Genomic DNA, 23,952 nt, shown 5'->3' with positions numbered 1-23,952 from the left:
CAGTGGGTGGAGCTGGACAAAGACACCATGGATGCTATAAATGGCAAGGTCATATGGCCTGAGTTGTCAAAGTTTCAAGGAACACAGATGATGACACCATGAGTCACAGTTGTTGGACATGGCGCTATAGGATTTAATGTTTTCCTTGCTAGGTTCCAAGAGTCTTGCTTTGGTCCATTCTAAATTTTCTTCATTTCTATTTCTTGATGTTTTCTGTTTCTTCTTTGTGGAATAGGATGCTTAATTGGGGCCATTGTATACCAGAATGATGTCAGTGTCTCTTCATTTGACAGGGCTCACAGCTAGGGGAAGACACAGAGTTCAGACACAGCAACAGTGTTGGGACACGCTGGGCCTGTGGAGGCTTTTGGAGTTGCACTAAATACATTGCACTGTGAGATGGCCACATGCTTTCCAGGCTAGGAGTAGAGTGCTTTGGTTTGAACCTGACATCTTTCCCACCCCAATCTCATTTCTTGAATGATTATCCTCACTTGGCAGTGCTGTTGTGTGGCCTAAGGAGACTTTAAGAGGCAGGGCATGGGTGGTGACACTGGGACACTAGAGCCTGGCCTCTGAAGGTTCTCCCTGTCCCTGGTTGTTTCTCTGCACCTACTCTTGCTGTGGCCCAATGCCCACTTCGTCTTCTGCTACCATGGGTGGAATGAGGTGGCATGTTCTGCCATCTGTCCCACGACAAGGGATGGAACTGTGAGTCAAAATTAAGTATTTCCTGACATAGTCTGACAGGCATTTATCCACATAGTGGAAAAGTTAAACAACATCTAAGCAGGTGCCAGAAGTCCGTGCGAGCATTCTGTTTTCTATTTAGTAAACAAACCGATTTTACTCCAGGCCTGGATAGGCAGGAGTGGCCTCCTTCCAAATCTTCCTTACAGGTATCTTACATCTTCCAGAGTAAGAAGAAAGCATGGGATTTCTCCACAGTCCTGGGGAGAGGAGACATAGCCCCAGTCACACAGCTCTCCAGAGGCAGAGGCAGGTGAGGATGGTGTGTGAGGTCTGTTCCCTTCTCACTGTTACTCCACAAATGCTGAAAGCTGCTCAGGGATCCGGGAATACAGCTCTATGAAGAACACGTGACCAGCATCTGTGAGACCTGGGTCAGTCTGCAGCACTGACAAAACAGGAACAACAACAACTAAACTGTATCATTGTGTGCTTCTTTGTTTTTCATTGTGTGGGAGACAGATTATGTAGCCCAGCATGGCCTCTCTCTTGCTAGGTAGTCTGAGGATGACCTTGAGCTTCTGACCCTCCTGCCTCTACCTCCCTGATGCTGGGATTACAACACTGTACAACTACATCCAGTTTTGTGTGGTACCTGGGGATCTAATTTCAGACCTCCATCTTCATGCATGCAAGACAAGCCCTCTGCCAGTGAAGCTCTGCTCAAGACCCCCGCATTGATGCAATTCTGTCTTTTGTTGTTACATTTGCTTTGGTTTATTTTGTTTTTGTTTTTGTTTTTGTTTTCTATTGCTTATGACAGGACATGGACTTCTATTCCCTTGATATTAATATTCTTTCTTTCTCTGTGTCTCTGTCTTGTCTCTCTGATTGTGTGTCTGTGATTCTCTTTCTATCTATCTATCTCTGTCTCATATAAGTGTGTGTGTGTGTGTGTGTGTGTGTGTGCCCGTCCATGTGATTACTACCAAGCTTCAGACATAAGGGAGTTCCACACTAAGCCCCTGGGTGCCCTCCTCCACCGCAGCTTCATGTTCAGCCCTGCCCCATCTCATCTGTTGTAATATTCCCAAGTCTCTAGGCTTTTCTGGAACACAGTCTGCCTGTCCCAGCACTGATGAAGCAGAACAGCCTGGTCTAAAGCTCACAAGCTTCAAAGCATGGCTCTAATCCTAGGCCCTGGCTTCCTGCCTTTTCTTCCAACTTGACAATGATTGGATTTTAGCAAATCCCATGGACTTGGACTTGAGGTGAAGGAATCAAAGTATTCTGTTTCCAGATGGCACAGACAAAGCTGTTGTATGGTAGTCTCTTTGACACTTTTATACATGTATATAGCTTGATAATTCCCATTCCCCAATTCTGCCCAGTACTTCCAGCCCCATCTTTGCAGCTTTTGTCTGTTTCTTTTTGGCTCCAGAAGTCCCACTGCATCCTGCTGAAGAGTCAGGAGCACTCACTCAATCCACAGCAATACCGGGCACCTTACTGAGATCAACTGCTCTGCTGTGCTAAACTGAACTAGTCTGGGCTTCAGAGCAGCCTGATGCAGAAGCCCCAGCTGTTCCTGCTGCACTCTCCCTCTCTCCACTCCCAGTCCTGAGCAGGGATGTGGGAGGCCTTGCCTGGATGGCTGGGCCCGCCCTCCAGTGGACACCTTCCTCCCTGGACCAGACTCAGGAAGGACAGCACATTGTTATTTGGATTCGGAGTGTGGTGACCAGGTCTTGGAATTCCCAGAAGAACTCAAAGAAGTGCTTACCTCATGTAGTGAAAGAGTATAATATTTTATTCGAGTCAGACTCAGATCACAAACATTCCCACTGCACAGGATAGGAGTGTGACCCCGTGGCTAGGGGCTTGGAGTTTTTATATGCATACAAGCAAACGCAGGGATCCTCGGACTTTGGGGTTACAAGACACAGGGAGGTGATAAGGGAAGTCATCCTTCGAACATGACGTCATCTGTTCAGGCAGTGGGGCACAATCATGCAACTGGGAGGGGGAACTCTTCTAAAAGTAACCTTATGGTGCTGCCAGGAACTCTGTGTTTTTACACTGGGCACAGCCGTCTGGGAGAACTTAATTGCCCTTTTCTCATGGCCCAAAAATTGGGGGCTTCTCTGTTCAAGGATGTTTGGTCTTCACGTCTCCTAAGGACAGGGGCCATCTGTCCTGGAAGTGCCAGACAACTGTCAGGAGAGTTCCAGTCTTGGTGACAGGTGGACTGAGAGATGTTGCTCTTTGTCTACTCCAAAGCTGGTATCTGTTGTTCCTGGGGGCAGGGGTACTTAGGGAGTGTCATCATGAAGAATGGGGTAGCAATATTCAGGTGCCAGGCCAGGTCCTCTCTGAAAAGACTGGGAGGGCACAGGAGGGGGAACTCTGAGCAACCAGTGAGGAGCTCGACTTGAGCTGAGGGAATGTGCAAAGGCAGGCTTCCTGTGTTTCTTCAGGAGCTGGGAACATGAGTGAGAGGAGAATTGGGGCTGAGAAGAGAAACTGTGGTCAGCCCTGTACTGAGACCTGGTGCATTTAGGGAAGGAAGACGAAGAGAAACAGGAATGTGATTTACTCTCAATGGTAAGGGAAAGATTATGGGGTCAGAGGAGGTCAGCGCTGCTCTTCACAGGGAGATGAGGATGAGGATGGAGAAGTGACCACTTACGATAAAAAGGAGACCACTGTCTCCTTTTTAAATAACAGGACTGGACCTGTCTCTTTTGATAGACACATGGTCGCCAGAATAAAACCACATTTCCCTGCTTCCACTGTGATCCAGTGTGGTTATGTTTGGCCAGTGGAGGTATGCAGAAGTAAGGTTTCCAGGAGGGACCAAAAAGGGAGGGGCACACTCTTTATTCTAGGGAGCTGTAGGGAGTATGATGCAACCCGTGGATGTAGTGTAACTATGTAGCACTGTAGGTATTTTGGACTCTGAGAAGACCTTAGATAGGCAACATCTACAGGTCCACGTGTTTGAATACTTGGTCACCAGCTGGTGGCGCTGTTCTGGAAGGTTACAGAGCCTTGCTGACAGTACTATCCTAAAGCCAAGCCTGGAAAGTTACAGGACAGCTCAGTTCCTGTGTACTGATCTATGAAGAGGTGACCGAGCTGCCACCAGCTCCACTGCCCTTAGCATGAGGAGGTCCTGTTACCATCACTCACAACACCCTGTTCCCTTAAACCATACCTTGCTTCTCTTTGATATTTTATTGCACTGGCTGGAAGAGGACAGACCTGGAAAATACAATGAAGATCTTCTGACTAGCTCCATGCCTCAGCCAGATCTCACGAAAGCAGGTGGGCTGACTGTGGGATCACCAAGCATTTCCTAAAGCTTGGGGGAGAGACTGGAAAGCCCAGAAGGGACACAATGTAAAGATGGGAGTGGTTCACTTGTGGAGCACTTGCCTAGCACATGCAGCCCTGGCTTGCATCCAGGAAAACAAAAATAAAATGAAGGCAAGATGAGGAAAGCTTCTTTCTATTTTCCTTTTCTTTGTTCCTTTCATTCATTCTTTCTTTCATTTTTTTTTTTTTTTGATAGAGCAATCACCTTGTGGGTAAAGTAACTCTGCTCTTTTAAGGATTATATGATGGCCTGGAGGGTATGGAGCTATCAGAGAAGACAATAGAAGATGACCTGCTCCAATGGAGGGTAATGTGTTTGCTGTCTGGTAGGCTCAGGAGCCCATTCTAGAGGAAGCAGGAGTCCTCAGATGATTAGCCTGAGGCTGCTGAGTGTCCTGAGACCTTTTATTTATGTATTTTTCAGGCTGAGCTGGGTTAGAACTGCCATACCATTTCTATTCTGCCTTTTCCCTTTAGTTACATTGTTTTGAGACAGTATTTCACAGAGATCAGGTTGGATTCAAACTCACAATTTAGCTGAGGATGACCTTTATTGCCTTTAAAAGATGGAGATTATAAATATAGATCACCTTTGCCTTCAATGACAACTTATCAGACTTCTTTCCAGTCTTGAAATCCAGCTCCGAGTCCTGACAGCCACACAGGGCTGGTATGTGCCAGCTCATTGCCTACAGGGCACAGACCCAGTCCTGGCTTCAGGCTGCTTACCCAGGATCTCACTCCCCTTGCAGATGGCCATCTGTCTTCTGTCTCCACATACTATTTTTCTAGGTTCTGCTCTGGGAAGCAAGAAGACCCAGAAAAATCTGATTCTTTCAAGACCCCATGACCCCTGTAGCCTTGACTCAGGACCCCAGCGTGGCTCTGGAGACACATTAATGCAAGCCTCAGATGCCTGCCCAAGGGGGACTGGGCCCCTCCCAGCTGTGATCTGCCCACTTGCTCTTTCTCTTCATCTCTCTGCTCTGGGATTCCTGGCTGTGCTCCCTGGCTTTGATAGTTGCTTCTGAGTTCTCTGGCAACTCACCACATTCCCCTGAGGCTTTGGGGGACGCTATCAATTTTGTAGGTCAGCCCTCTGCTGTGTCCATGCTCTAATTTTATGTACCAACTTGACCCTTCATGAGGAACATTCTCTCTGGTTTGTGCTCAGGAAATCCTAGAGTTAATCTAGGATTGGAAGTGGCCTTGCAGTGACCTGTGGTACCCTAGTTCTTCCCCTGCCCATAGTTGTCCCTTGAGGGAGACACACACACAGAGACACAAGGCAAATCTCATAGTTTTCTTTCTCTGTGTATATCTCTGTGTCTACCTCACTGTTCATCTGTCTGTCTGTCTCTGTCTCTGTCTCTGCCTCTGTCTCTTTCCCTCCCTCCCTCCCTCCCCCCCTCTCTCTCTCTCTCTCTTCCCCTCTTCCTATCTCCCTCTCTATCTCCCTGTCCCTCATTCTCTGTCTCTGTCTCTCTCTCTGTCTCTCTGTCTCTCTGTCTCTCTCTCTCTCTCTCTCTCTCTCTCTCTCTCTCTCTCACTGGAGCTATAAGGCCTTCTTCCCAGTTTGGGGACTTTAGACTGGCATGTGACAACTAATTATGTTGAAGTTTAAGAAGTCACTTGGCTGGACTTTTTCACCAACTGCAGAGGCGACTCCACTCCCACGCTATGATGATAATCTTTGGTGATTTCCTCTTGTCAATGGAGCAGGCGTTTGGGATGGAACACAAGAGGCTTCTGTCCCTGGGAAAGGTCTATAGTCCAAAGGCATCGTCATTGCTGTGAAATTACTTTTCCCTTTACAAAGAAATAGCAGGGGCGGGAGAGAATACTCAGCGGCACCTGCTGTCCTTGCACAGAACCTAGTTCAGTTCCCAGCACCTACTTGGCAACTCTCAGCCACCTGTAACTCCAGTTTCAGTGGCTCAGGACATCTCTTCTACCCATGGGCATTGTATATATATGCTACTCAGGCATTCACACAGGAACACAAACCCAGAGAATAAAAGAAGAAAAATCTTTTATAACATAAAATGATTGTAAGAAAATAAAATTCCAAGGAGTTACTCTAACATATAATCCTTTTTGCTTGTTTTTCTATATCAGAATCTTGCAATGTAGTTTACCTGAACTAATTCATGATTGTAATTCTCCTGCCTCAGTGTCTAGTGTACTAGGCATATGATTATCATGCTTTGCTACACAAAATCTTTCCAACTATCCACAAATCAAAACAGTAGAAGGCATCTCGTTCCTCTGCCTGTCCCTCTAACTCTCTGCCCTGGCGGCCCAGGTGACCACACACTGGTGGGCAATGGCTGACCTGGGTTTTATCTGGTGGAGATTCACTGGCTCATAGCTTCTGAAACGTCTCCACATTTGTCTCCACACTGGTCACTAGGATCCCATTTGAGGGTTGCTACCATTCCAACCCCATGCTTCAATCCTCACAGCCTTTGTGGAGCACCTCAGGCAAACTCATGCTTGGACACCATAGCTTTCCTCTTGAAACCAGATGACAAGCTGCCTCATGAAGGAAAATGCAACACAAACTTAGTTCAGAAACAGTGGCAACTCAATCTCTGGGTGCAACAACTAAAACCTAATCTTGTCAGCCTTATTAACATCTGATCCCTCTGGTGGCTGGTGGCATGATACTAGGAAACTACAGCAGCTACACCTTACCTCTCTGCTGTCCCAGCTCCAGAAAAAAGTCACTCTCTCCTGTTTCCTCTCTTCCTCAGTCCAACCTGGAAGTCCTGCCTACTCGCCCTGAGATTGGCTGCTTTACTCATTAGGGGATTGGTTCCCAAGAACAGCACCAGGCCCATCCACAACAGGTCTCTTTCTCTTGAGAATTGCAAACAAAAGCCAACAAGTCTGACTCAGCTGTATTGCTTTGGAATCTAAAATAATCAGCAGTGTTTTTAATGTCTGAAGAGAATTTTTTGGGGGTGGAAAAGAATAATTGAAGAAATTTTTACTTATTTTGAACAATTGAAGGACTAGTTTGGTTGGGTTCATCTTGCACACCATTTTATTTTGTGTATCAAGGTAGTGTTTATACAATGTCTCCTTCCCTTTCTCTTTTATTAGTGATCAGTTACCTCACAGGTCCACTCAGTGTTTAATATTACTTACAAGCATAATTAGATTAGTTTAGACTATTTAAAATAATTCAAGAGCTGGGCATGGTGGATCACAGCTGTTAATTCCAGTACTGGGACACTGATGAATTCAGCCTTGACTACAGTGTCAAATCCTATCTCAAAAATCAAAACAAACAAAAATTTAAGTAGAGGAAGAAAAACATAAAGTTTAGCATTTTAAACATTTACTATTTGACCTGTTATCTTAGTGTTGTACTGCTGTGAAGAGACACCATGACTAAGGCAACTCGTATAGAAGGAAGGCCTTTAATTGGGGCTGGCTGACAGGTTCAGAGGTCCAGTCCATCATCATCATGGCAGGAAGCATGGTAGTGTACAGGTAGACATGGTGCTGGAGGAGCAATGAGTTCTACATCTTGATCCAAAGGCAGCCAGGAGGACACTGGAGTTTTACACTGGGTGGAACTTAAGTGGAGCAAACCCCAAAGCCCACCCTACAGGGCCACACCTACTCCAATAAGCCCACACCTCCTAATAGTGCCAATTCCCCTGGGCCAAGCATTCAAACACATGGGTTTATGGGGTACACACCAATTCAAACCATCACATCTGTCTGAAGCTGACTTGAAAATCTAACAAAATCTTCTACATTCAACATTTAACACTAAACTAACTTAATACTAATCAAGTTTTGAAATTGTTTTAGGAAAACTGTTCTATGCCAATTAATTTGAACATTTAGAAAATTAGACAAATTCTTAGAAAATATAACCTGCCAAAAGCAAATAGAGGAGTAATGGAATATTTATATAGGCAATAGAGTGTATATTAGGATTTATAGTGTTTCCCCCCAAAAGAAAGCACCAGAAACAGGGTCTTTTTCTAGAAAGCTCTGGTATACATCGAAAAAACATGAATCCACTGGGAAAATAGCCCACTTGTAAAGACTGTATGATATTCTGAGTTCAGTGCTGTGAATACACACCACACACACACACACACACACACACACACACACACACACACACACCACAAAGGGTGAAGGAGGAAAACAATCAGATGCGTGGATCCAAATTATTTCAAACTTTTGAGTAACCAACCCCAGGAGACTTTACCAGGCTAGGAATCTTTGATGCTAAAACAGAAGGTAAAAGCTACGCATAGGGTTGCATGATCGTTATCTCAGTGAAAGATGAGGCAGGAGAATTTCAAGTTCAAATCCAGACTGGGCAGCATAACAAAGGCTACATAACAACATCATTTCTAAAACAAAAAAAAAAAAAAGCAGAAAAATAATAAAGTGCAAGGGGTGGGGGAAGAACAACATATTGAGGTGAATCAGTAAAACATGCAAATGATCATGACCACATTCCAGCCCCTCCTAGGACCAAAGGTGATCTTGTTAGATTCAAAGGGGAAAATTATAGTTACAGTGACAGTCGTCTCAAAGGACAAAAAAAACCAGAAAAATGTAAACATTCATTAATAATTTAAACAAAACAAAAACAAAATCTAAGTACGATTACAGGGGATATTTATTGACCTAATAAAACCTACAGTGTGTGGAGAAATAGCCAGAAGATCCCTTTCACCATCAGGAAGAAGAGATGAGGGCTGTGCCTTCTGGGAGGCTGAGCACCCTTGGAGAGGTGCCAGCCAGAACAGCCAGCAAAGGAACATAAGTCTAAGAACTGAAAACATTGTTCTGCAGGGCCTGAACCATGAGAGAGAAGGCACTGAGAAGGCACTATGGGTCGGGGTCCATCAGAGATTCACCAGTCTGACTCAAGTTTTGCTTTCGGTAAATAAGAGGCTTGTTTATTAAAAGAAGACTGACCAGGACCAACCAAGGGAGAATTCTCTAGATATGGCCAGGCTATTGCTAGCTAAAGATTACATATGCAAAACATACAAAGTTACAATTTTGGGAAACTAAAATATCTCATACCTTGTCCGGGTGAAGGCAAGGCTTGATTCTGTGACATGTGCAGCAGGTGCCTTGGCCATGGAAGCAAGCAGGCATCTTGCACAAAAGCAGAACTTAACAGTTAGCCTGTCTAATCATGTGGCCCATCACTGTGTAGGAAGACTGAGGCACTGAAATATTTTGCAACATTCAGCAATATTTTTAAGAATAGTTCAATTGTACCAGAAAGTGGTCCATCTCAGTCTACCTGAAAGGGTAGTTTAAAGATACAGTAATTTCTTCATGGTTTATGCAAGCTAAAAACAATTTTGCTTTTACAAACTTGACACAATAAATTTCTCCTCTAAACATAATATTAGGTTATTCAGTGATGTAGAGTCAATGTGGTAGTTTAATTTTTTTCTTCCCATGGGAACCCTAATTACACTCCAAGGTGTAATTAGAAAGAAGAGAAAGAAGCCTGGTACAAACAAAAGGACACCTGGGGAAATGACAGTCACAAGAAATTCAAACCTTTTACAGAAAAAGTACACATTTTCCTTATAATAAAACATCGTTATAAATATACTTACACAATTTGATAATATTTTCTTTGGAAAAAACAATATGTATCTCAACCCTTTTCTCACATTTTTGTAAAAATATCTGCATACCTTTGAGTGTAGGTCTAAGAGCTGCTCAAGGGTCTGGAGATGGATCAGTGGTTAAAGTGCTTGCTGTTTAATCATGGTGGCTGGAGTTCAGATCCCAGGACCCACTGAAAACACACACCTCTGTAACTACAGCTACAATCGAATTCTTCCTACAGCTTTCTAGGGAGGAGGTTAGGGCTTGTGTTGTTGCTATGATTGTAACTGAAATAGTGCTGTATCTTTGTGAATGGATCCTATTGACAATGGTGAGATATTATTTATTCTGTTATGGCAATGTTTTGATTCTTGGTGAACTGGTACCAGTTTGGCAAGTTTCCTCCAATATTGAAAGACTGAACCATATCACCCTTCATTTACTCTGAAAGGAAGCTCCTCAGGCAGGAAGGCAACTCAAAAGATCCCAAAATGGTCCCTGAAACTGATGAGATTCACTAGGCTCCTTCCCTGACAAAGAGCAATAAAAGCTGAAAGTTCCTCTCAGATGAAAGGAAGCTGAGCTGCCAAGAAGGCGCTCAAAAGAGCCAACCTCATACCCGCTGTCTGGAAGGAGTTTAGACCAACTGAGGCACCTGGAAAGACATTCTCCAACCTGGTGAGCCATCTACAGGCTGTGTGGTTCCTCCAGGTCCCCAGCTTTTTGAGCTGTCACCCATGCTGTGTGGGCTTTGTGAAGGAGCTCTCTTTGAGTCATTTCTGCTCCTGTAAGTAACCCCTCGTCAATATTCCTATAAGTAACCCCAATAAGCCTTATTGGTTCACCAAGCAGGACTTTGGTGGTATAGGCACTTTGATCTGCCCTGGGTTCCTTATCCAGGGGAGAGCAACTTTTGTCACACAACAGTACCTACTATGTTTTGTAACTGTAAAATTCTATTTATTCTTTATAAGTAGCAAGCATATTGTGTGTGAGTACATATTTTAAAGGTCACATACATTTTGTTGGACACTTGTACTTCTATCATTGCCCATGATGGGGCAGTTTCCTAAAAGACAAATGTACTAGTGAGGACTGGCTGAACTATGCTGAGTTGATTTAGCTAACCCTGTGCTCTGACTTAGATTTGTGTCAATTCAACCTTCCCATTCAAGCAAGGGGGCTCTGAAAGCCTAGACCCAAGTTGGGTTTGGGGAGGGCGTCCACCATCCAAAACACTAATTTCTGATATTTCAAGTGACATCAAAACCAGCTATGGAACTTTGAAGGCTGTGGCTGGGGGCAACCCCCTGAGTTAGACATCATTCATGAGGTTGCCTCTGATGTGTTAGCTGCTAAGTTTAGGACTGGTGTCTTACCAGTGATTGACTAGGATGATTAGTCTAATGTCTAAGTATTGGGTATTTACCTGGTTACAGTGTCCTAGAAGGATAGTTCTGAGGATGTATTCTTAGATCTCCTCAAAGTTTCTCAGAGCGGACCCCTGATGAAGTGCCAACATCTGACCACTTACCAATCATTTTCCAATATTACCAGCTTAATTTTCTCCATTTTTGACTGACCCTGACATGCAAAGTCAATTCTATTTATAAAGAACAGCTATTCTGAAAGTAATAGGTTTCCGACCATGGACCACCCATCTATAGGAAGAAGTGATTCTTCAGACACCAGTGCAAACAACCCAAGAGTACCCACATACCAGGCATACAGTTGCTTTTGCTTGGAAATTAGAAAGGCCGTACTATACTGGAGCCAACACCCTCAAAAAAGCAGTCCAAGCAGTTCTCCATGGCAACCTAAACGTCCTGGAGTGAACCTGAAGCCTGAAGCTTCTGGAAAAGGGTAAAATGGAAATACAAGGATAAAAGTTGGACATAGACAGAGCCTGACGCTTTGGGACAAGGTCCAAAAAGGAAGTGCCAGGATGGAAAAGCGATGATCTTTAAAGAGCCTGGAAAGGTTCTAAAGACCACTTAGGAGAATCAAGACCTAGAGCTTCAGAGAGAGCAGCTGGGCCGGGTCAGGTACAGAAAAGCCAAGGAAGAGAAGCCCAAGACAACTAAAACCCCTAGAGTGTTCCAAAGGTCCTCCAGAGCAGGCTGACACCGAGAGGAAGCCTGCTGAGGGATGCAGGGGTCATAAGTGGCCCTATTTAGTCATAGAGGAAAATGAACAAAGCCCACAAAAGAAAAAGTATGAAAGGTTACTTCCTTCAATGTTACCATCATGTGAGGTCCTACCAACACAGGCCTAAACCAATTTTTAGGAACACATCAAAGATAAAGGCGTGCCAGGGCAGAGTCATGGATCAGAATCAACACAGAGAGATCGAGAACCATCTCCTCCGGTTGACAAAAGAATTTCTTCCACCAAACAAGAGATAAATATTGTTCAGAGAAGAAATGTGTTACACAAAAGAAAGGCTGTGTAAATCTTGAAGGAAGAAGGGGGAACAGCTTGGAGCCAGATTTACCCGGAATACCACCTCAAATCATCCTGTATAGTGGCGATGGACACAGGTTACCCCCCAACAAGATGGAAGTAATTGAGGCAGAGAAAAAGCCTCTCATAGACCAAGAAAAGGGCAGAGAAGTGGATCAAATCATTGATATTACAGATGATATGGAGAAGGAAATTAAGAATGTTCTGGGTCCAGGACCCATAGAGGAACTCCTAAGCAGATTCAATCTGCAAAACACCTGAGGAGAAATCCAGACTCCTGAGAAAGGTTAATGGCTCAATGATGAGGTCACCAACTTCTACGTGAACCTTCCAGGCTGAGAGAAACGAAAACCAAGGCTGCCCGGCTCTTCGTGTATTCAGCACATTCTTTTACTCCAAGCTAAAGCATAGCAGTTACAGTCCTGTGAAAAGTATCTCTTTGCAAAAGAACTTATCTTGGTGCCTATTCACTGGAAGGTACAGTGGAGCCTGGTTGTAATCGATTTAAGAAAATGAAGTATTGTATAGTTCCATTCAATGGGACAGAGAGGGAAGATTATCTGTGAGAACATCTTTCAATATTTACAAAATGAGATCGAAACATGAAGAATTATTAAGCTGGACCCTTTGGCCAATGTCATTTTTCAAATCCTTTAGTCCATGTTAGAAAGGTTGATGTCCTGAAAGGTATGCCCATCCCAGGGACAAGAACAGGAGGGACATCAGCAGGAAGAGGCAGAAGCTGTGCACTAGCATCTCTAATGCTGGAGTTGTATGCTGTTAAATTGAAGCTGAGGGTAGTGGTTGTGGTTTCTTTTTTATTTTATATTTTTAATGTTTCCGTTTCTTTTTAAAGCTTGAAATTGGTATAAGAAATGATAATGGGTTGCACAAACCAGTGCTATTCTGAACTACTATACTCTACTGAACTTGTACAGGATGTAGATCTGCAGCCAGACTACTGACTGGAATCCAGGATCATTAAGAAAAGTACTATGGTCATTTAAAGACTCATTCCTTTAAGCTCTGGAAGTTGATGTGAATTAACTATAATGGCAGATGTCCATTTTTATCTTTAGTCCCAAGTAGTGCTGGAGTGAATTGTTGTTGTTTTTAAAGTTCTATTGAATTTAAATTTTTCTGTAAAATGTTTGATATAGATCTTTGCTCCTGTGGCTATCTATGTACAGGGGCAAACAGGTATGCAGGGATCACCCCAGTAGAAGATCAATTGGGACACACCCAACAAGGACTCCGCCTGCATGCAGGAGCTCAGCAGCACCACAGCCAGCCAACAGGGCACCTATCCTGCCAGGGGTCATCTGCCCTGCAGGGAGGCAGTTACAGGGAGTCCTGAACTTAGGAGTAAGGTGCTGCCATCTGTGCTTCTGTGATTGTGTAGAGGTGCAGACAGGTACACAGGGATCACCAGAGTGGATGATCGCTTGGGACACACCCCGCCGGGACTCCACCTATAGCCAGGACCTCAGCAGCACCACAGCAATCTGTGCCAGGGGAAAGCAGGTCACCCAGGGTTGCTGAGATAGGCTGGCAGGCACACAGGAGAGATAAGCACCTGCCAGTGACAGCAAGACCAACTAACACCAGAGACAACCAGATGGCAAAAGGCAAACTTAGGAACGTGGCTAACAGAAATCAAGGCAATATGGCACCATCCGAGCCCAATTCTCCCACAACATTAAGTCCTGGATACCCCACCCCACCAGAAAAGCAAGATTTGTATTTAAAATCACAGGTCATGATGCTGATGGAGGGCTTCATGGAGGGCTTCAAGAAAGACATAAATAACTCCCTTAAAGAAATATAGGAGAACACAAGTAAACAGGGAGAAGCCCTTGAAGAACTAAGGGAAAACACAACAAAACAGCAGAAGGAATTGAACAAAGCCATCCAGGATCTAAAGATGGAAGTAGAAACAATAATGAATTCACAAAGCGAAACAACTCAGAATGTAGAAAACCTGGAAAAGAAGTCAGGAGTCATAGAACCAAGCATCAACAACAGAAGAGAAGACATAGAAGAGAGAATCTCAGATGCAGAAGACAACATAGAAAGCATTGATACAATAGTCAAAGAAAATGAAAAATGCAAAAAGCTCCTGAACCAAAATATGCAGGAAATCCAGGACAAAATGAGAAGACCAAACCTAAAGATTATAGGTATAGAAGAGAGTGGAGATTTCCACATTAAAGGGCCAGTAAATGTCTTCAATAAATTATAGAAGAAAACTTCCCTAACCCAACAGCAAAAGAACTTCTGGAGCATCAGTATCCCGGATCTCAAGCAGTACTCCAGAGCAATAGTGTTAAAAAAACTTTATAGTATTGGTACAGTGACAGGCAGGTAGATCAATGGAATAGAATTAAAGTCCCAGAAATGAACCCACACACCTATGGTCACTTGATCTTTGACAAAGGAGTTACAACCATCCAATGGAAAAAAGATACCCTTTCAACAAATGGTGCTGCTTCAGCTGGAGGTCAGCATGCAGAAGAATGCATATCATACCATTTTTATCTCCTTGTCCTAAGCTCAAGTCTAAGTGGGTCAAGGACCTCCACATAAAACCAGACATATTGCAACAAGTAGAAAAGAAACTGGGGATGACCCTTGATCACAAGAATTGCCAAATGGGATCTCATGAAATTACCAAGGTTCTGTAAGGCAAAGGACACTGTCAAAAGGACAAAATGGCAACCAACAAATTGGGAAAAGATCTTTATCAACCCTACATCCAATAGAGGGCTAATATCCAAGATATACAAAGAACTCAAGAAGGTAGACTCCAGAGAGCCAAATAACCCTATTAAAATAAAAAGGGATACAGAGCTAAACAAAGAATTTTCACCTGAGGAATATCGAATGGCTGAGAAGCACCTAAAGAAATGTTCAACATCCTTAGTCATCAGAGAACTGCAATCAAAATGAACCTGAGATTTCACCTCACACCAGTCAGAATGGCTAAGACCAAAAACCCAGGGAAAAAATGGGTGCTAGCGAGCTGTGGCGAAAGAGGAACACTCTTCCACTGCTGGTGGGGTTGCTAGCTGGTGCAATCACTCTGGAAATCAGTCCAGCATTCCTCAGAAAACTGGGCATGATACTATCGGATGACCCCGCTATACCACTCCTGGGCATATACCCAGAGGATTCCCCTGCATGTAATAAGGACATATGCTCCACTATGTTCATAGCAGCCCAATTTATACTAGCCAGAAGTTGGTAAGAACCCAGATATCCCTCAATGGAGGAATGGATAGAGAAAATGTTATATAATTGCATGATGGAATACTACTCAGCTATTAAAAACAATGAGTTTATGAAATTCTTAGATGAGTGGGTGGAACTAGAGAATGTCATCCTGAGTGAGGTAACCCAATCACAAAAGAACACACATGTTATGCACTCACTGATAAACAGATATTAGCCCAGAAGCTTGGAACACCCGAGAAACAATTCACATATCAAATGATTCCAAGAAGAAGGAATGAGAGGCCCCTGGTCCTGGAAGAGCTCAGTGGAGCAGTGTAGGGGAATACCAGGACAGGGAAGCAGGAAGGGGGTGATTGGGGAACAAATAGAGGGAGGAGGGCTTATGGGACTTTTGGGGAGGGGGGACCTAGGAAAGGGGAAATCATTTGAAATGTAAATAAAGAATATATCGAATAAAAATGTTGATATATATTCAGATGGAAACTGAGTTTTTTCCCCATTATATTAACATTACCACTGTGGAAGTGAGGCATTTGGTAATTAGGGTTGATACAGCTAGTTATATAATAACCAATTATGCATGTGATAGTTTGTATTTAACTTTTATATTCATTATCTTATGGTTCTCTTAACAAGGTTTACGTAATAAAGTTTAAAGTTATAAACATTTGCTAAGATCTGTGTCTCCTATTTCTTTTATGACATGGTAATTAAACCTGGTTTGTGAGGTGATCTGAAAAGCAAGTTTTGAGGGCGTGGCTCACCAGCTTAAGCCTCGTATGCATTGTGCACATCCATGACTGTTATTCTGTTCTGGCCTCTGCAATGGCGTTGGAATGTTCCAGACAGCATCCACTGCTTTACCTTGGGTTGTACAGGGAGAACACATGTGGAGCTCAGTTGAAAAGTGTGCAGCTGAGCTGTAGTGTTAGCTACCGACAAATGTATTGATGTACACAGGACACTTGTCATGGAAGCTACTCTGCATTACTGTAAATGGGACCTCAGGCAGGTCCACTGCTGACCCCCACCACAGACTGAGACTGACACTGGAAAATGAAACAGTATCTTCATAGTTTTGCCCATATTCAAGGAGAGAAAATGTCTCAATCCTCTTTTGTCTATAGCAGTTTGAGGATGTATAGAAAAGACAACACAGAGTTGGGAGAATGGCTCAGTTGGCAAAGTACTTGCCAGTAAGTGTGAGGATCCAAGTTGCACCAAGAGCCCCATTAAGACAAACCATGATGGGCGGCCTGGAGATGGAAGAGCCCAGGTCCTTCATGGCAGAGTGGTTTCCCATCTCATCTCTTTCCTCCAGCTCAACTCCTCCCTTGGGAGTATGATTTTTCCTAATCAGCAGTCCTTGCTTGTTCTGCAAGTAGAAGTTTCTAATTGATTCCTTGTGGACAGAAGATCCTAGAAATCCTCTGGAGGGTCTTCTGAGCCCTGTGGTCATCTGATATTAGAGTGTCTATCTTCACATGCTTAATGTGTACACTTTCCCAAAGAGCATCACATGAGCTGAGAGATGGATGAAAAACCTGAAGCTTGCTGGTAGATGGGAGAGGTCACCCACTTATGATGTGTGAGTCCATGTGTTCAGTCCTCAGCACCTGCAAAAGGAAGAAAAATAAGAGTTTGGAGGGGTAACATATACATTTTGAAGGTCCTTTTTTCAATGACAAACTGGTAATTAATGAAAAGTGCAAACTAAAGTCTAATCAAGAAAAAATACAACATGTCAATAAACGGACCATATAATTTATAATCACTTAATAAGAATGAAGGCTACAAATAGGGGTATGGTGGCAGGAGAGATGGCTCAGAAGCTGAGAACACTGACTGCTATTCCTGAGGACATGGGTTCAATTCCCAGCACCCACATGGCAGCTTAGTCTCTGTGGTTACAGGAATCTCACATCCTCACAGAGACATACATGCAGGCAAAATGCAAATCAATGTTCATAAAAGGAAAATGAATTATAATTTTAAAAAGATGGCTGAGCATTATAAATAGAAACCAGTCAGTTGTCAAGAAAACACCAGAATATATGTGTGTCTACACAAAACAGCATACACTGCAGAGACTTAAGGCAAGTTTAAAACTAAAACGAATGAGGAAATTACAAAGAGAAAGGCCCAAGAGATTCTGAAACCAAAAAATCCATCAGAAATTACAAGGAAGAGAGAGTGGTATATTTGGTGATGTTTAGTAATTTAAAAGTGATGCGTATCAGAAAGACAAGCATTACACCAGTCAGTGGTGACACAAACCTTTAGTCCCAGCAGAGGAAGGTAAGTCACAGTTCGAGGCTAGCCTGTTATACAGAATGAGTTTCAGGGCAGCAAGAGCTATACAGGGAGACTCTGTCTTGAAAAACAAAAGACAAAAGCAAAAAAACCAAAAGGCTCACAACTAAAGAGCAAACAATATAAAAATTCATAGCAATTGTCATTGAAAAATGTCTGTTGTCACATCGTGAGGATAGAGAGCCCACACAAGTCAGTGAAATGATAAGGCATTTCCCCGAGAAAATGAACAAAAATACACCATATAGAAGTAATTTTCAAATAGTCAATAAGCATGGGAAAGCCAGACCAAAGCAATGCTTTTCAACCTATACACAGATCAAAGTTCTCAAACAATTACAACAATCTCTAGATTTATTTCTGTGTAGAAGTGTTGTGTCTGCATGTATGTATGTGTACCACTTGGATGACCACCACCCTCAGAAGTCAGAAGAGGGCGCTGGATCCCTTGGAACTGGAATTATGGGGAGCTGCCATCTGCACCCCAGGCTCTGGGAACCAAACCTGGGTCCTGTGCAAGAGCCACGAGAGATGTTAACTGTTGAGCCCACTCCACCCCACTCCACTCCCAAGTAAACACTTTTTAAAGACTGCACTTGAAAATGCTGAGCTAAAGGACTGGGGATCCAGCCTTGTGTTCACGAGCTTGCCTATCATGCACAGAACCATGGGATTGATCCTCAGCACACATGAAGCAGGCATGTTTGTGCATTCTTACAACTGGTGGATACACTATTGTCCCAAAAAGTCCCATGAGATTCCACAAAAAATATCACAAACTCCACTGGCCACCAGCTCTCTACCATGACTGACCCATATTCCAGTAACCAAGTTCATCAAAATTCTTAATGCTTGATTACCTAGCCAATTAGATTCATGTATATTATAAACACAATTTCAAGATGCCCATTGACAATGATAACAGTCTTATCCAGATATTTGTAACCTCATGAAACACACAGAGAACATGTCACAAGCCACTGTTCATCAACCCATGCTCAGGCCTCCCTCTGTGGACACCTGCACGCCCTTCCTCTGTAACTCCTAGCTCAGCCCCCTTTTTCCTTGTCCAATCACAGACCCTCTCTGCCATGATGCAATGTTTCAGGAACGTTCCTGTAACAGCAGAGTTATGGTCAGCCAACCTATTAGTCAGTGACCTCCAGGTTCAATGCACAAGGCATACAAACATCCACTCAGGCCCACACATGTGAAATAAAAGTAAATACATCTTTGGAAACAAAAGGCAAGATGAAAGCTCAGAAGGGGAACAATTACATGTCTCGTAAAAGAGAATATTTTAAAGCAGGACAGGGTGGTCTCTGCCTCTGATCCCAGCACCCAGGACAAAACAAGAAAACATAGCAAAACGACAGTGGCCTGCAGAGATGGCCTAGCAGGTAAGGGCGCTTCCTGTCCTTCCAGAGGATCCGGGCTCAGTTCCCAGCACCTACATGGTGACTCACAACTATCTTAACTCCAGCCCAAGAGGATGGGACGGGATGTGCTCCTCTGGACTCTGTGCACATAAACACTCAGAAACATTAAAAACACAAATAAATTTAAAAAATATGAAAGAGGCTCAGAGGAGATGATGGCTCAGTGGTATTCACTCCTAGCTGGACATTTTTGTACAGATTTACTATATGTAATTAAAATGTTCTACTGTATATCTATTCCTTTGCAATGAGGAACAAATATTACACAAACAACTCTGCGAATGACTGTTTATTATCTATGTTGTGCTTGGTCAAACAACTTTACCAAACTTCATTCTCTGTTCCCTGAATAGGACATAAATATGTTTTCAGATACAGGGAAGTGAGTAGGATTTTCTTCTTGCATATACAGATCAATACTCTCTGAAACCCTCCAGTGAGGGCATGCAGTTCTCACTGTATTGGCTCCTTGGGAATGAAGCAAGGTCTGCAGCAGTCTTTGGTTACACAAACATGCCTTAAATGCTATGTTCACTACAGCTGGCTCAGTAGGAAATTGGAGGAGCCTGTCAAAACCCTTCTGTAGCAGCTTTCCTTGAGATGTTTCCTGATTTAGAAATTCTTTTCCCACTCAACCTCAAAGTTATAACTGGGTTCAAAGTTCACATACCCTAACTCTCAAGCCTGAACCCCATACATGCCGGCACAAGACATACTTTGCTCTACAAGGAATCAGCATACTCAGCTCTGAGAGTTTATATCACTTTCAGACATTTGGAGCAATAATACTGTAGGATCTTTGAAATCCAAATGTCAAACTGACATAATGGCATAGATAGGTGCTGGTTAAAACAAGGAGTAAACTGCACAGTGAACAGAGGCTGGTGTCCTTAGCATAGAACAGTTAGACCAGAGGCTGGTGTCCTTAGCATATCACAGTTAGACCCCAAAGACCTGCTGGGACCAGCAAGGCTGACCAAGGTGATTGTCAACCCTTCTCTGCTTTAATACAAATCTCTGTGCATAACCTTTGCCTTTACAATGTACAGTTCCCATCATGCACCAGGGCACATCAGCATCCAGACCCCATCAGTGTAGGAAAGGGAACTAAACCCTATTTTGAAAATCCCAATCCCATTCCTGGATTTTCCATCTTTTCTTCACTTCAACTCATAAATTTCCCCTATTAAAGTTTTCCCATAAGGTGAGTTACCAAAAATCCCAAGATGTAACTCATTCAAGTAACCTGAAATAGTCAGTGGGGGAGGTGCATACCTTTAATCCCAATACTTGGGAGGCAGAGGCAGGCAGGTATCTCTTACTCAAGGCCAGCCTGGTCTACAGAGCAAGTTCCAGGTTAGTCATGTTTACATGGAAAAGCCCTGGCTTGAAACACCCCCCAACCACTAACACCAAAAATAAACCTGATCCACCCATGGAGTGGGAACCTTTGTCCTGTAACAATCTTCACCCAAATTCCTTACTTTGTCTCACTTCTGAAGTCTTTCTTTGATGGCGACAGGAAATACTGGGAAGAGATCCTATCTGGTATCTAACTGTGTGGTCTTCCCAGCCTACCCCACACATATACCATCTATGAGAAGTCCTTGTGAGTACAGGGGCTGAAATGAATCACTGAAGATAGCCATCTACAAAGGATACACATAGCCTGTTTTGCTCTGAAATGTGCGTTTTTGGGGATTTTTGTTTCTGAGAAAGGGTTTCTTTATGTAGTGCTGGATGTCCTGGAACTCACTTATATAGACCAGGCTAGCATATAACTCAGAGATCTGCTAGGTCTGTCTCCTGAGCACTGAGATTAAAGGTGTATACCGTGACAGCTTGGGTGAATTTTTCTTTTTAAACTTGGTTATTTTTATTTCATATGTAATGATGTTTTGTCTGTGTGAGGGTGATGGATCTCTTGGAATTGCAGTTAGAGTCAGTTATGAGCAGCCAGGTGAGTTCTGGGAACTGAACAAGGGTCCTCTGGAAGAACGGCAAAGGTTCTTCCCCAGTGAATCATCTCTGGAAGGTCAAAGCATTTAAGAACCTTAATTAAAGTAGGTTTTGAAAGAAAACCTCAGTCTACAAGGCATGGTGGCTCATGTCTTTAGTCTCACTACTCAGGAAACAAAGACAGGTGGATGCCTGTGAGTTCAGTACAAGTCTGGTCTACATAAGGAGTTCTAGGACAGCCAGGCCTACATCAAGACATGGTCTTTTCAAAGAAAAAAAGTAAATGAAAAATAATTAGCTAAGTAATTTACTTTCTGAATCCTGATAAATATAATTAATATTTAAGTGAGTTACCATTAGTGTCACAGGTACCTAGAAAGTGCCTTTGATATAAAATATTGACTCATTCTTTGGGCTCCCAAGGCAATAAAAGCCTGGCATCTCTACCTTCATCTGTATTTGTCTCCCTTCCTCTGTACACTTCATCATCACATGTTTTAACTCAGTGTTAGCTATGCTAAGTATTATAGAAATAGCTGTTTAAAAACCAAGGCTAGCTAACCTGTCCCAAACAGTTCAAGAAACAGTATGTATCTTATCATAGCTTTCATGATACCGTGTTGTGGACTCTGAAAGGGTGCCTGAATGTCTCCAGATATGGTTTTAAATCTGTAATTATCTTGAACTTCAGGAACAGCAGTGCCTCGGAGACAGTGGGAACAGCTACATGTCTTATGGAAGCAGAGCTCAGATAATGGTCAACCAGAGCTCAGAGTTGAGGACCAACCAGGCCACACAGTGACCAAGCCTGTTTACTGATGCTCTTTTTTTTAAACACTTGCTCTATATAAACCTAAAGTTCACATCAGTGTCCTGATGGTGGACTTGTAGTCACTAAGCCCCTTTATCTGTACCTCCTAACCCAGCCACACTGCTTAACCCTTCTCTGCCTGTCAGCACTGTGTGTCTCTGTAACTGGTGTGGTTTGACAGGTGGCTGAGCCTAGTTGCTTGGGATTCCCAGAGCTCTGGCCACACTCCAGTGACATCACCATGGCGGTTCTGATTGCATTCCTCTAGCAACTAATAATGCTGAGCACACTTTACATATGCTGTGCTCACAGTCTCTGAAGCAGCCTTCTCCTGTCCGTGTAGCCATCCAATGTGTGTTCTGCCTCCTCAGTGTGAGACCAAAACTCAAATTCCCATGCTCCGTTGTAGGCATGTCTCCCAGACTTGAGTGTGGTGTCTCAACAGGAAGCTCTTTAGTGTTCCAGTAGAGGCTAGGTCAAGCCTTGACTCACAAGTGGTAAGAAAACATCAGTAGGAATATTCATTCTATGTACCTGGTATTGCCTGTCTGGTCCATCCAGGAGCGAAGATGGCATAGGCTGCAGGGGACACTTTCCAAGTGCTGATCACTCTAAAGGGGAAACAGTGCAGGACAGGGCTGGCACACAGATGATCCGCAGAGCTGCCCAGTCCTTATTTTGGAGGAAAGGACAGATTCCTTTTTTCTAGATCAAGGCTGAAATTCTAGAATATATGTAAAGTACTAACAGAAATAGGAATCTACCAAAGTGATAATAGAGTGAACACCTCACTAACCATTTCAGATTTAATGGAAATATTATGAAAGCTGTCAAGAATAGAGCTTTTCTCTCTGAACACCATTTTGACTTAAAGACACCAAACAAACATCCTATAGTATTTCAAGGCTCAACACTGGTCAATATTTTCTCAGCAATTACAGAAATGAACTTGTAATTTCAAACACAATCACTGATAAAATTTGTTGCCAAAGCTGAATGTGACTGTTCAGAAAATGTTAGCATTTTGAAAATCTTTTGAAGCCACTGGTGAGTTTGACCACTTATCAATCAATACTTAGTAGCTGGGTGAGTTAATCAGATTTAAAATTTTTATTGAACAAAATTTGGCAATGAATGGAAGGCCTGCACAAATCAATGAGCCAATATTTCCCACAAGGCTTGTACAAGGTGTTGGAGAGAAATCTTAGCAGTTAAGAGCAATTGCTGCTCATCCAGAGGACCTGGGTTCAATTCCTGGCACCCAATTGGTGGTTTGCAAGCATCTATAATTCTACTTCCAGGGGACCCAATGCCCTCCTCTGGCCTTCTGTGCACTGAATGCATATGGTACATAGATCCCATGAAGGTTTAAAAAAAACCACATACATAAAATTATGTATGTGTGTGTGTGTGTATGTGTGTGTATATATATATATATATTTGAAAGACCAGTACATGGTTGGAGAGATGGCTTCCTGATTAAGAGTACTGAGACTGAGTACTCTTCCAGACGACCCTGGTTCAATTCCCAGAACCCCAATGGCAGCTCACAACTGTCTGTAACACTAGTTTCAGGAGATCTGACACACTCACACAGACATACATGAATGTAGGCAAAATACCAATGCACATCAAATAAAAACAAATGATTTTAAAAGACCTCTACAAACTTAAGAATGTTAAAATCGTGCACACCCTCTAAATGCTGAGTCACTTGAATGGAAAACATATCCAGTCCTGCAAGCTCACGGATAGGGTTTATAACTGGCTCAGTAATTCACTTTACAAAACTATCACTCCCAAAAATAATGTTCTAAAACTGGATTTTTCCCTTTGATAAAGATTTTTTTTTTTTTTTTAGTTTTAGTTTTATTTATATGCATTTGTGCAAGTCTCTGTGTGGGTGTGTGCATGCAAGGGCTGGTGCTCATGAAGGCCAGAGGTATTGGGGTGCCCTGTAACTGGAGTGACAGGTGGTTCTGAGTTACCTGTCATGTGCACCAGAAATAACCTCTGATCCATTGCAAGCACAGCATGGCTTTTAATTGC

General features: G+C 43.1%; 1 pseudogene; it reads left to right on the top strand.

Annotated features, from left to right (window-relative positions):
- The first annotated feature begins 11,332 nt into the window (after positions 1 to 11,332).
- Positions 11,333 to 12,804, top strand: LOC127678113 (sentrin-specific protease 2-like; annotated as a pseudogene).
- Positions 12,805 to 23,952: the final 11,148 nt, after the last annotated feature.

The sequence above is a fragment of the Apodemus sylvaticus genome, chromosome 2 (genome assembly GCF_947179515.1).
Source record: "Apodemus sylvaticus chromosome 2, mApoSyl1.1, whole genome shotgun sequence".
Classification (NCBI taxonomy): domain Eukaryota; kingdom Metazoa; phylum Chordata; class Mammalia; order Rodentia; family Muridae; genus Apodemus; species Apodemus sylvaticus.
This window is presented reverse-complemented; position numbering and strand designations above follow the sequence as displayed.